Genomic DNA, 11,088 nt, shown 5'->3' on the forward strand with positions numbered 1-11,088 from the left:
TGACAATTTTTATTTCCTACCAACTAATTCAAATGACAGTTTTCGCTTCTTGAAGTCTTATTATCTCTATGAAATGCTGCATATCCTTCATGATTAATTTTACAGGTAATATATATTATGTAATACATTAGAGAATATATAACCACATATAGAAATATATATCATACACATAATTATATATATTATATATCACATATATAATTATTCATGTATCTGTGAAAACAGGACTAGCAGAGGATCCATGGAGAAATTTAGTAGAATCCAGGAAATAAAAATAGATCCCTTTTCTAATTGTCCTTTTATTTGCAGAAGAAAACTGCCAAAAGTTATGAAAGTAAAACTTTTTGATCTGGATATTAGCATGAGTATCTTTGTTAAAAAATATTTTTATGGTATTGTTTCCATCTTTCTCACTTTTCATCTCTAAATACAACTTTTATTTATTTTTATTTTTATTTAATTTGTTTATTTTTAATTGTTTATTTACTTTTGAGAGAGCACAAGCAGGGGAGGGGCAGGGAGAAAGAGGGAGACAAAGAATCCAAAGCAGGCCCCAGGCTTTGAGCTGTCAGCACAGAGCCTGACACGGGGCCTGAACTCATGAACTGTGAGATCATGACCTGAGCCAAAGTCACACACTTAACTGACTGAGTCACCCAGGCACACCTAAATATAAATTTTAGTTTCAAGGATCAACCTAGAACCAGGCTCCTGGAGGAAGTCCCTCCCACCCGACCATCTAGAATGATGAATAGATGGGTGTTTTCTCAATCCCAATATAGTACTCAAATATCATGTGTAGTACATGCATCAGAAATACAAGTGACCCTAAGTGTGTACCTGTTACCTGAATGAAAGGACATAATCTCTTAAACTCCTGCCTATTCTCTTAGTCTTTCCTGACTTATATTACAATTATGGTCTAGCCCCGGCTCTTTGCCTTCACCACTCCTTCCAAAAAAATCCAGATTTAATTCATAACTATCTGTCTTTCTATGTCTTCCCAACAACTGCTTTTGATTTTCTTCATTTTATTACCTGAAATATTCTTCTCACTTGTTGACCACCTCAAATCCTAGTGCCAACCTAGATGCCTCTTTGATCAGCTTCTCAGGTTCCTTAACAGACGTGTTGTCTAAGTTCTTCCACAGCACCCTTGAATTTCATTATAACATATTACACTGCAAAGTACTTGCTGGTTTGGTTTGCTTTCACTTTTATATCATAAGCTGTATGAATAAAAAAAGAGAGCTTGACAGCCTTATGTGTTTGTGTCTCATCAGTGTTGGGGACAGCTCTTGACACAGAGTGGCCACTCAAAATGTTGTTGCATGAATAAATGAAAGAGTAAAGAGGAGAAAGTCAGCAGAGAAACAACAGTGTTTATGTGATGTATGCTCATTAAATTGAATTGTATCAAAAATAAGCATTTGATTTCAACTCCTTCAAAAATAGTCGTGACATAATCAATGAGAAAAATCAGGAAAACTTTACAGGTGACTTTTTCTTATTATCTACATTTTTTAATATTGGTTCTATTAAATGTTTGAAGAATAGCAGAAAAGTCAATGAAAGGAATGAAAAAGAACAAAAGCTTTTGTAACACTTTCTCCAGGATCCATCCATGAATCAAACAAGCCTTCCTGAATTTAACTACATTAATAATTTATTTTGGGACATGGAACTGCATATCTACTCTAATTTATATTGTTCACCAAAAGATTAATAGTATAATTATGCATTATTTAATGTATATAATTTTTAAGGGAGAAATAATATATCTAAGATTTAAATTTTTGTTTTTTAACGTTTATTTATTTTTGAGACAGAGAGAGACAGAGCATGAACGGGGAAGGGGCAGAGAGAGAGGGAGACACAGAATCGGAAGCAGGCTCCAGGCTCTGAGCCACCAGCCCAGAGCCCGATGCGGGGCTCGAACCCACGGACCGCGAGATCGTGACCTGGCTGAAGTCAGACGCTTAACCGACTGCGCCACCCAGGCGCCCCTATCTAAGATTTAAAAAAAAACAGTAAAAACTCTGGAACTGTCTTGCAAAAACATACACCTTCATCCAAAATTTTTAAGGCTGTTAGAGTCTGAACTGGGGGTGCAATGATTCAATCATGATAGAAAATGACACCAAGTGATCTTATAAAAGTTTGAATTATTTTCATGGTGTTCACAATTTATAGTTAAAAATCCTTTCAACCCATTTGTAATACGTACTTTGTCTGGAAATTTCTATCCACTGGAAAAATCTATCCGCTGGAATAATTTTATCCATCGGAATCTATCCACTTGTAGCTTTTATTGTATTCATCAACTATGACCACATCCTTATAAAAATGTCAAGAAAAGACCCTGAAAACATTGTTTTTTTAATGATTAAAAATTGATAATGGAGGCAGGCTATCTCAGGATGCATTTCTTTACCACATTTTTCTCTAAAACAAATCAACCTCAAATGACCTTACCTGGAATCCTGTGATCCTGTTTCAATTTTAATGCTTAAAAATAAGGGCTTTAATATTTTATACCAATAAATGAAAGTTAGCTCTTTCCTGAACTTTTATTTTATCTCAGAAATAGTGTCACCATTCAAGCATACAAACCCCTTCTGTCTTGCAGGTAGAATTTAATTTATCATCAATCCCAGGAAAGAATAAAAAACACTTTGAAGAAAATGAACATTAGAAAAACATTTTTATATGCACCTAAATAAAAATTAATCAAAATTATTCTCATCCCCTCAGGTATATGTATATATGTATATATATATATATATATATATATAATTCATATATACAATAAACAATAGCAAAAAGTTCTAATGAAATATTACAATGTTCAGTGGGTTCATTTCAATGGCAACTTGGAAGACCAGACCCTGACTGAGTGGTACTTCCTTTGCAAATGCAGGATCAAAAGGTCAGCAAATGTACAGGGATAAATGGCTTATGTTTTACTGGCCCACAGAGGCAGTACCCATCTGATTTATAGCTCTCTGGATCTTAAAACCCTGCAACCTGTTTAAAAGAATACTCTAGTATGGAACTCAGATCAATGAGATACAGGGGGTCAATTAGCAAAATGTCCCAGTGTAAACAGGACTGGAAGGAAGTGTGTTGAACACAAAGGAGTGAAACACAAAGGCCTTCCATAGGGTCCTGTACAATAAGTAAATATTACTGGATGAGGGCTTTTCTTTTTCTGGCTATTGACAGTATTTGTTTGCAAATATAACCAAAATAACAATAAAATAATTAAAAAGGTAGTCTTTCTGATTCTCTTTGTCATGTATAAAGCATATGAAACCACAGAATGATATTTATTTATGAGGTGTATGTTCTAAGCACAAAAATATGGTGTGAGCCAATGAGTCAACAATGGACCCAAGTCTAAGTGTTGGGTTTGCAATTAATTAGCTCTATGAATTTGGGCATGTCATCTAATCTCCCTGGTGCATAACTTAAAGTACTTAAGTAGCACTTGAAAATGCAAAGCCTGTAAACTTCTGATGAGTACAGCTAAAATGTCCTGTACCTTTACTACATTTTCAGGGAATTTAAAGTCTTTTTATTTAATTCCTTAAATCCTCCTTTTCCACTGTTACCTCCTTTACTCACTTGTGCAAGGAATCTGCTAGATTTTTTACTCCTTTTCTGTATTCCACACTGTGATTGAACTGACTCTAGGACAGACATGATTTCTGTGCTGATCTAGGGCTATTTGCATGCCAAGGTCAGGGAAGAGAGTGGGACCAATTCTTAGGGGTCTAAGCCTGGGGGAAGAGCGGGTATGGGGAGCACTTATCTGTACAGAACTGAATAACAACGATAAAGTCAAGGAAAAGCTGGTCTGCTTTCTATTATCACTTTGATCTGGTTTTAAACAACATCAGTAATAACATCCAGAAAAATCTGTGCTTGAGTCTAAGTTCTAAACAATTGCCTGTGCTGTACTATCCAGCTCCTGCCTGGGATCAGTTTTCATTCAATCATTTTTCACTTCAAATGTGAAGGATGGAGAAAATATCACACTTTGCAGATGAAGATGTCTCATATGAAAGTATGATGTGAAATGAATTTATCAGCCAAACAATTTCAGGAAAGCAGATTACTTTGCATTTAAATTAAGTATAATAAATATGAGTTAGTTATTTAATAATATAATAGAATGAAATATGTAAATGTCATTAAATTTATCTTTTCTGTTCTTTATTGTTCATTAAAATGCAAGCAAAGCAAGAGAGATAGTACTGAGATGGATGTTTCCATCCTACTTTATGTACATATAACTACCTGAGTTTACTCCTAGATAGAAATAGATGTCTATCCATAACTACTTAAGTATTTTGGATCCAATCACAATTTCAGTCATAAATAATTTTTAATTCAACATTCATTTTGAGATAGCTATAGATTTACATGTACTCATAAAATCAAGAGACCCAGTTTCTGTTAATGATGACATCTTGTGAAACTTTGTAACTAGGATATTGGCATTCATGTAATTCACCAGTCTTAATCAGCGATCCCAGCATTCTTTGTATTTATGTATGGGGAGTGTGTGTGTGTGTGTGTGTGTGTGTGTGTGTGTGTGTGTGTATCCATGCATTTAATTCTATGAATGCCTGTCACATGCATAGGTCCACGGATGTATATCCAACACCACAGATAACATACAGAACTGTTCCATCTCCATGGGGATTCACTGTGCTGCCTATTTATAACCACTCCTCACTCCACCCCTGACTTTAAACCTGGCAGTTGCTGATCGGTTCTCCAAATCTATAACGTTATCATGGCATGTATGTTAAATAATGGAATTATACTGTACTTAACCCTTTGGGATTAGCTTTTTTCACTTAGTATATTTCTCTGCATTGATAGTTTGTTCCTTTTATTAGCAGGTAGTATTCTATGTTATCTTGGTTAATTTAAAAGTATCTCTTCTTTTTGGCAGAACTCTCACAATTTTATATTTTTATGTATTAATGTGTTAAATTGGGGAAAATACCTAGTGCTTTAAAATGTAGACTTTCTCAATCATACTAATAATAGTAAATAATTTTAGGGCCTGTGTTGTTGCCAGGTATTGTCTAAGTTTTTTAGACAAATCAACATGTTTCATCCTGGTTACTTCTAAAGATAAGGACACTTACTACCATTTCTGTCAATGTAGAAAAAATAGGGGAAATGTTAAGAAACTTAAGCTAGGGACTACCTAGAAAGTGATCAATATTTTTGCCCAGGCAGTAGTCTGCACCTCCAGAATAAGCAGAAAACTTGAGGATTTGCATTTTACATATATACACCCCCTTCTCTTACCCTCAAATTTATTTTGATGGAGAAATTATTGCACTATTACATCATTTGACTATAGCACAAATTTATTAGACACTGTTATATACCATATATTTTATTTACTGCTAGGAAACCATAGTGTGACATGTGAGATAAATATTTAATTAAGTCGTGAGACAGCAAAAAGTTATAATAACCAGCATTAGGTAGAAAGTGCTATGAACATACAGAGGAGGAAACAACTAATTTTTGGAACTGAAGCATGAACAACTTATGAGAAAACATAAATTGAATTTGGTTCTGAAGGTTAGTACAAAAGGTTCAGAAGTGTTTCTAATTCCAAGAATAAGAGAAGAAAAGTCTTGGAGATGTGGTTGTACATAACATGACAGGGGATTGTTGAATAGCTTTCTATGGCTGGAGTTGAGAATGCATAAGGGCAGTAGCTCTTAAAATTTCCAAGAGATAGACTAGGACCAAGAGATAAAGAACCCTGTGTGTTATTCCAAGTTGGTTGGAATTTCTTATATGCAATGAGAGAACATTTTTTTTTTACAAGGCACCTCATAGGCTTGTTATTGTATCTGAAATCTGTTACAGTTGTGCATTTAGAATTCCTACAGTTACCGAGAAGTATTCTTATAACCCCTGAGTTTTTAAGTAACAATTTAGGGAACTATTTGTCAAATTATATTTTTAAAAATGAAAATGTAGGCACATCACATTTCCTGAAACACATAAATTTTAAAGCATGATATCATGTTCAAAAGATTTTAAATAGGAATCAGATTTCTCTTCCTACAGAGGCCTGGAAGATAACCAAATAGTAAGTGCATAGAAATAGTTCACTTATACAAATTAATATGCTGTTTCTTTTTTCTTGCTACTTGTGATGTCTTGATCTTTTTTTTTTTCCCCATTTTTGACAGAGACACGAGGACAGAGAAACAATTTGCTACTCTAAGAAAAAATAGCAGCTCTAATGTGGTAATAAATGATAACTGACATTTAGGACCATTTTCGGATATCCAAAAAGTAGTCACAGGTAGGTTGAGGAAGTGGGCACACAGAATTAGTGTAAATACATCAAACACCACTCCTCTGTAAACTGAATGCCGCCATGCAGAAATCAGACTCAGTATTTTTAGAGACCATCTTTTTAGATTAAAAAAAGATAAATGAGAGTTATATTATTTTTATCTTCAGTATTTGAAAAATGGACTGAAATAAGCCCAAGAGCCAGTGGTTTGCATCATGGGACCTTGATTCAAATTTTGAAATGTCAATGGTACATCGCTGCAGGGCTGAGATATAAGGCAGTCCTCCATGATGAGCTAATCAAACAAACATTTGAAATGGAACATTATATTTTAACACCAAACGTTTTCTTGAAGGTTTTATCACAAATGTAGGGCGATGTCCATATCTTCTGTCAGTATATTAGTGATAAGGTTATTATTTTTCACTTGCCAATTCAAACTAAAATAAAATTAGATGCATTCTTATTGAAATCAGATAAGAATTTATCAGGAAAGTATAAAGATGCAAATTATGTCAATCTGTTGCATCATTGGGTGTAAACTCTGACACATACTGTATTAAAAATTTTTTTTTAAAAATCTTTATTTATTTTTGAGAGACAGACAGAGCGTGAGCAGGGGAGGAGCAGAGAGAGAGGGAGACACAGAATCCAAAGCAGGCTCCAGGTCCTGAGCTGTCAGCACAGAGCCCGACGCAGGGCTCAAACTCACCAACTGCGAGATCATGACCTGAGCCAGAGTTGGACGCTCAACTGACTGAGCCACCCAGGTGTCCCTGACATATACTATATTTTTAACAGTTTTTGCCACAACTTCCTTGTTAGGTGATCACTGAAAGAAGCTGACATTTCTGAGTGTTACTTGTCCATAGAGGTTGGGAAAAATGTATGTAAAAAACTTGAAAATGTGAAATATGCTATTTTGTGAAAAGACATATTAAAAAAAAACTTGCTCTAGAATGCATTAGGTCTCCTAAAAATAAATAAAGTAAAAAAATAAAAAAAACCACGACTTCTTGCAATAACTTTTCTTAAGATTCTTGAGGATAGATAGTATCAGTAAACATATTAAGGAAATTTCATTGGCAAATAAGAAAAATCCCTTTCAAGAACTTCGGATTTTACATTGAACAAGAATTTTAAACATATAATTTTTTTATGAACTTACCTGTGAAGAAAATTAAAATTTAATATGGAGTCAATTAATTATGAATTATAGGCCATGGAAGTTTAGCCTTGTATGTCTTCCCTGGGCACCCAAAGGGGCCACGCGTGTGTATTGTACCCAATAGAAAATGCTACAAAGCCATTGTGGGCTTTGGAAAATAACATTCAACTATTTATGTGATGCTACAGAAAGAATCACTGATATAACTTTAAAATAATTTCAAACTTTGTTTCACATGTTTAAGTCATTCCCACATAATAGATTCTTTTATTCTCTTTATGAACAATTATATTCTATGCAGTATAGAGAACATACATAGTATATATACATAGTATATACTCCAGAACACCTTTGATAAGAGAGAACTTCCCAAATGATTGCCTAACTTTTTAACTTCTTTACTAAGTGCTTGTCCATGTTTTTTTTTTTTTTTATTGAAATGGTTGAGAACGATTTCTTCTAGTATTTTGTTTTATAATTGTAATAACCTTAAGGTTCCAATAGCCTTAGTCCTATATTAGGACCAATGAATTGGTATTTGCACTGAATTTGGAAATTATTTAAAACATTTCACATGAAAAAGACTCTGAAAGGAGTTGAAACTTAAAACATTGCTAAGCACACTGGATTGTAGAGATGATGCTTAATGTTAGTTAATCTTTTACCGCCATCTGGTGGTAATATGTGGTATGACCCAATTAAGATAATTCTGATGTGAGGTTGGTTACAAATAAATTTCAATTTACAATCATATTTTAAGTGGATCATTTAATTTGATTATTTTGGAAGAGTTAGTTTTGTAGCTCAAATACCCTTCCTGATTTCAAATTCCAGAAAACAACAAAAATATACTTGAGAAATTTCCTTTTTAACTTTTTGTAATAAAATTTGAATAAACAAATGGATTCACATTATCCAAAAGATGTTCTTTAGATCATTAAAAGTGCTCTATATTTTGATACTTTGTCTATTAAAACAAAATATAAAGCTCAAAATAAAGTGTTTGGCTTGTATTTGTTTTCATCACAATAGTTGTGAAAATCAACAAAACAATTAGCTAAATGTAAATTATCTATCATGAAATCTAACCCCAAGAAAATATTGCTTTTAACTTATTAACCTTCTGGTAGGGCAGTTTTCATAATGACTGGATGACAAATATTACTTAGCAGACACATGAGAATATTAGTATCATATTATTTGATCCCTCACAACTCTAAGGAAACAGACTCAAACACTGGTTTCAAAGATACCAATGCAAACTTCCAACTTATCAGTGTTATTTTTTTCCCCTTGGAATGAATGGTCTACCCCACCCACCACCCCACTGACCCAGCTTCCCAAGTTAACATAGGATTCAAGAGAAAATTCATGTAGGTTCTTAGAAGAGGGGAGAGAACTGGTGGATAATTCACTTTTTCTTTTGTTGTTTCATGGTTCTTCGTTGGGCTCTGTTGTTTCATGCCACTGTATCAGTATGTGTTCTATGCTGCTCTACAATTATGTGTGGTGGTCCGACTCAACATGGAGTCCTGCCTAATTCTGATGGCAGCTGTTTCTGAAATCTCCCAGCCCAATGGAGCCTTTATTGTTGATATCTCCCAGAAATGATCCTTACTGTGTCAGCTTTAGGCCTATGCTGATAAAGATTCCCTCTGCACTTCTGAGTTCCCTCTGGGGAACTTTTGGATCCATTACATGTTAATCTTAGACTGTTGAAAATATTAGAATGACTACTCTGGACCATCTACAGAGATACCATCCAGAGATACACCAATGTTAATCCCCTGCCTGGTAACAAGGTGGACAACACCAACGACATGCTTCCTGTCTCAATGACATGTGAGTAAATGGAGCACTATGCCAAGTGCTCGAATTTTCCCAAACTCGCACTTTTGTCAAAGTTTCAATGACCACAATTATGTTTGGCTAATTCTGAACTGTATTGTTCCATTTATATACGTGTCTATCCATTTGCCAATGCCACACTATTTTTTATTATTGTAGCCTTATTCTTAAATATTCTTTTTTTTAAATTTGTTTAATGTTTACTTTTGAGAGAGAGAGAGAGAGACAGACAGACAGACAGACAGCGTGAGCAGGGGAGGGGCAGAGAGAGAGGAAGACACAGAATTCAAAGCAGGCTCCAAGCTCTGAGCCATCAGCACAGAGTTCAACACGGGGCTCGAACCCATAAACCATGAGATCATGACCTCAGCCAAAGTTGGATGCTTAACCGACGGAGCCACCCAGGCGTCCCTCTTAAATATTCTTAAAATTGGGTAGTGTGTTTCTTCAAACATTTTTCTATTTCAAGTTTACCACCACTAGTTTTTTTTTTTCTATAGAAATTTTACATTCTATGTATCTTTATAAAACTCTGATATTTGCATAGGCATTGCATTAAGTCTAAAGATTGGTTTAGGAAGAAGTGACCTTTTACTATGTTGAGTTTTCCATGGTATTTTTCTCTTTTATATAGGCCTTCTGTGATGTCTAAAATACTTGTTTTTATGTTTTTGGAGTAATTTATGTATATGCTGCGTGTGTGTGTGTGTGTGTGTGTGTATTCTGATTTTTGAAATTCTGACTTCCAATTTTTCATTTCTTGAATATAGAGGCAGAATTAATTGTTGTGTGTTTACACTGTATTTTGTAGCCTTAACTTACTTAAGCTCACTAATTTTAGGAGGATTTTTGTACATTCTTGTAATTGTCTACACAGAAAATCATGTCATTTGTGAATAGGAACAGTTTTATTTCCATCTTTCTAATTTCCATACTTTTATTCATTTTTCCTGTCCATTGGCTTGGCTGGGAGTTACAGTACTATGAGAAATAGGAGTGGAAAAACTGGATAGCCTTGTCTTGCTCCTAATCTTATGGGGAAAACAGTCTCTCACAATTATGTATGATATTTGTTGTAAATATGTTGTAAATGCTTCTTATTGGGTTGAAGAAGTTTCATTGCAAACCTGGATGCTAAGAGTTTTCATCATGAATCGATACTGAATCTTGTCAAATGTTTTTCTATATCTATTGATACGATTTTGTGTTTTCTTTCTTTAAATTTTTGAATTACATTGATTGATTTTTAAAAACTGAACCAGTCTTACCTAACTGTAAGAATTCCACTTGGCCATGGTTCATTCCTTTTATATCATCCTGGATTTCATTTGCTAATATTCTGTGGAGGATGTTGGTATTTCTGCTATTCAAGAATAATGGTCTACATTATTTTGATAATATTTTTGGTTTTCATTTCAGAGTAGTGGTGGCCTCATAAAATAAGTTTTAAAATGTTCCTGTATCTCCCAGTTTCTGGATAAAATTGAGCAGAATTGGTGTTATTTCTCCCTTAAATGTTTGGCAAAATTTACCAGAGAAACATGTTATGCCTGGGATATATTTTTTTTCAGAAGATCTTTAAGTATAAATTAAAAAAAAGGTTAATGTTTTATTTATTTTTAAGACAAAGAGAGACAGAGCATGAGTGGGGATGGGCAGAGAGAGAGGGAGACACAGAATCCGAGGCAGGCTCCAGGCTCCGAGCTGTCAGCACAGAGCCCGACGT

This window comes from Felis catus, chromosome A1, assembly GCF_018350175.1.
Source record: "Felis catus isolate Fca126 chromosome A1, F.catus_Fca126_mat1.0, whole genome shotgun sequence".
Lineage (NCBI taxonomy): Eukaryota > Metazoa > Chordata > Mammalia > Carnivora > Felidae > Felis > Felis catus.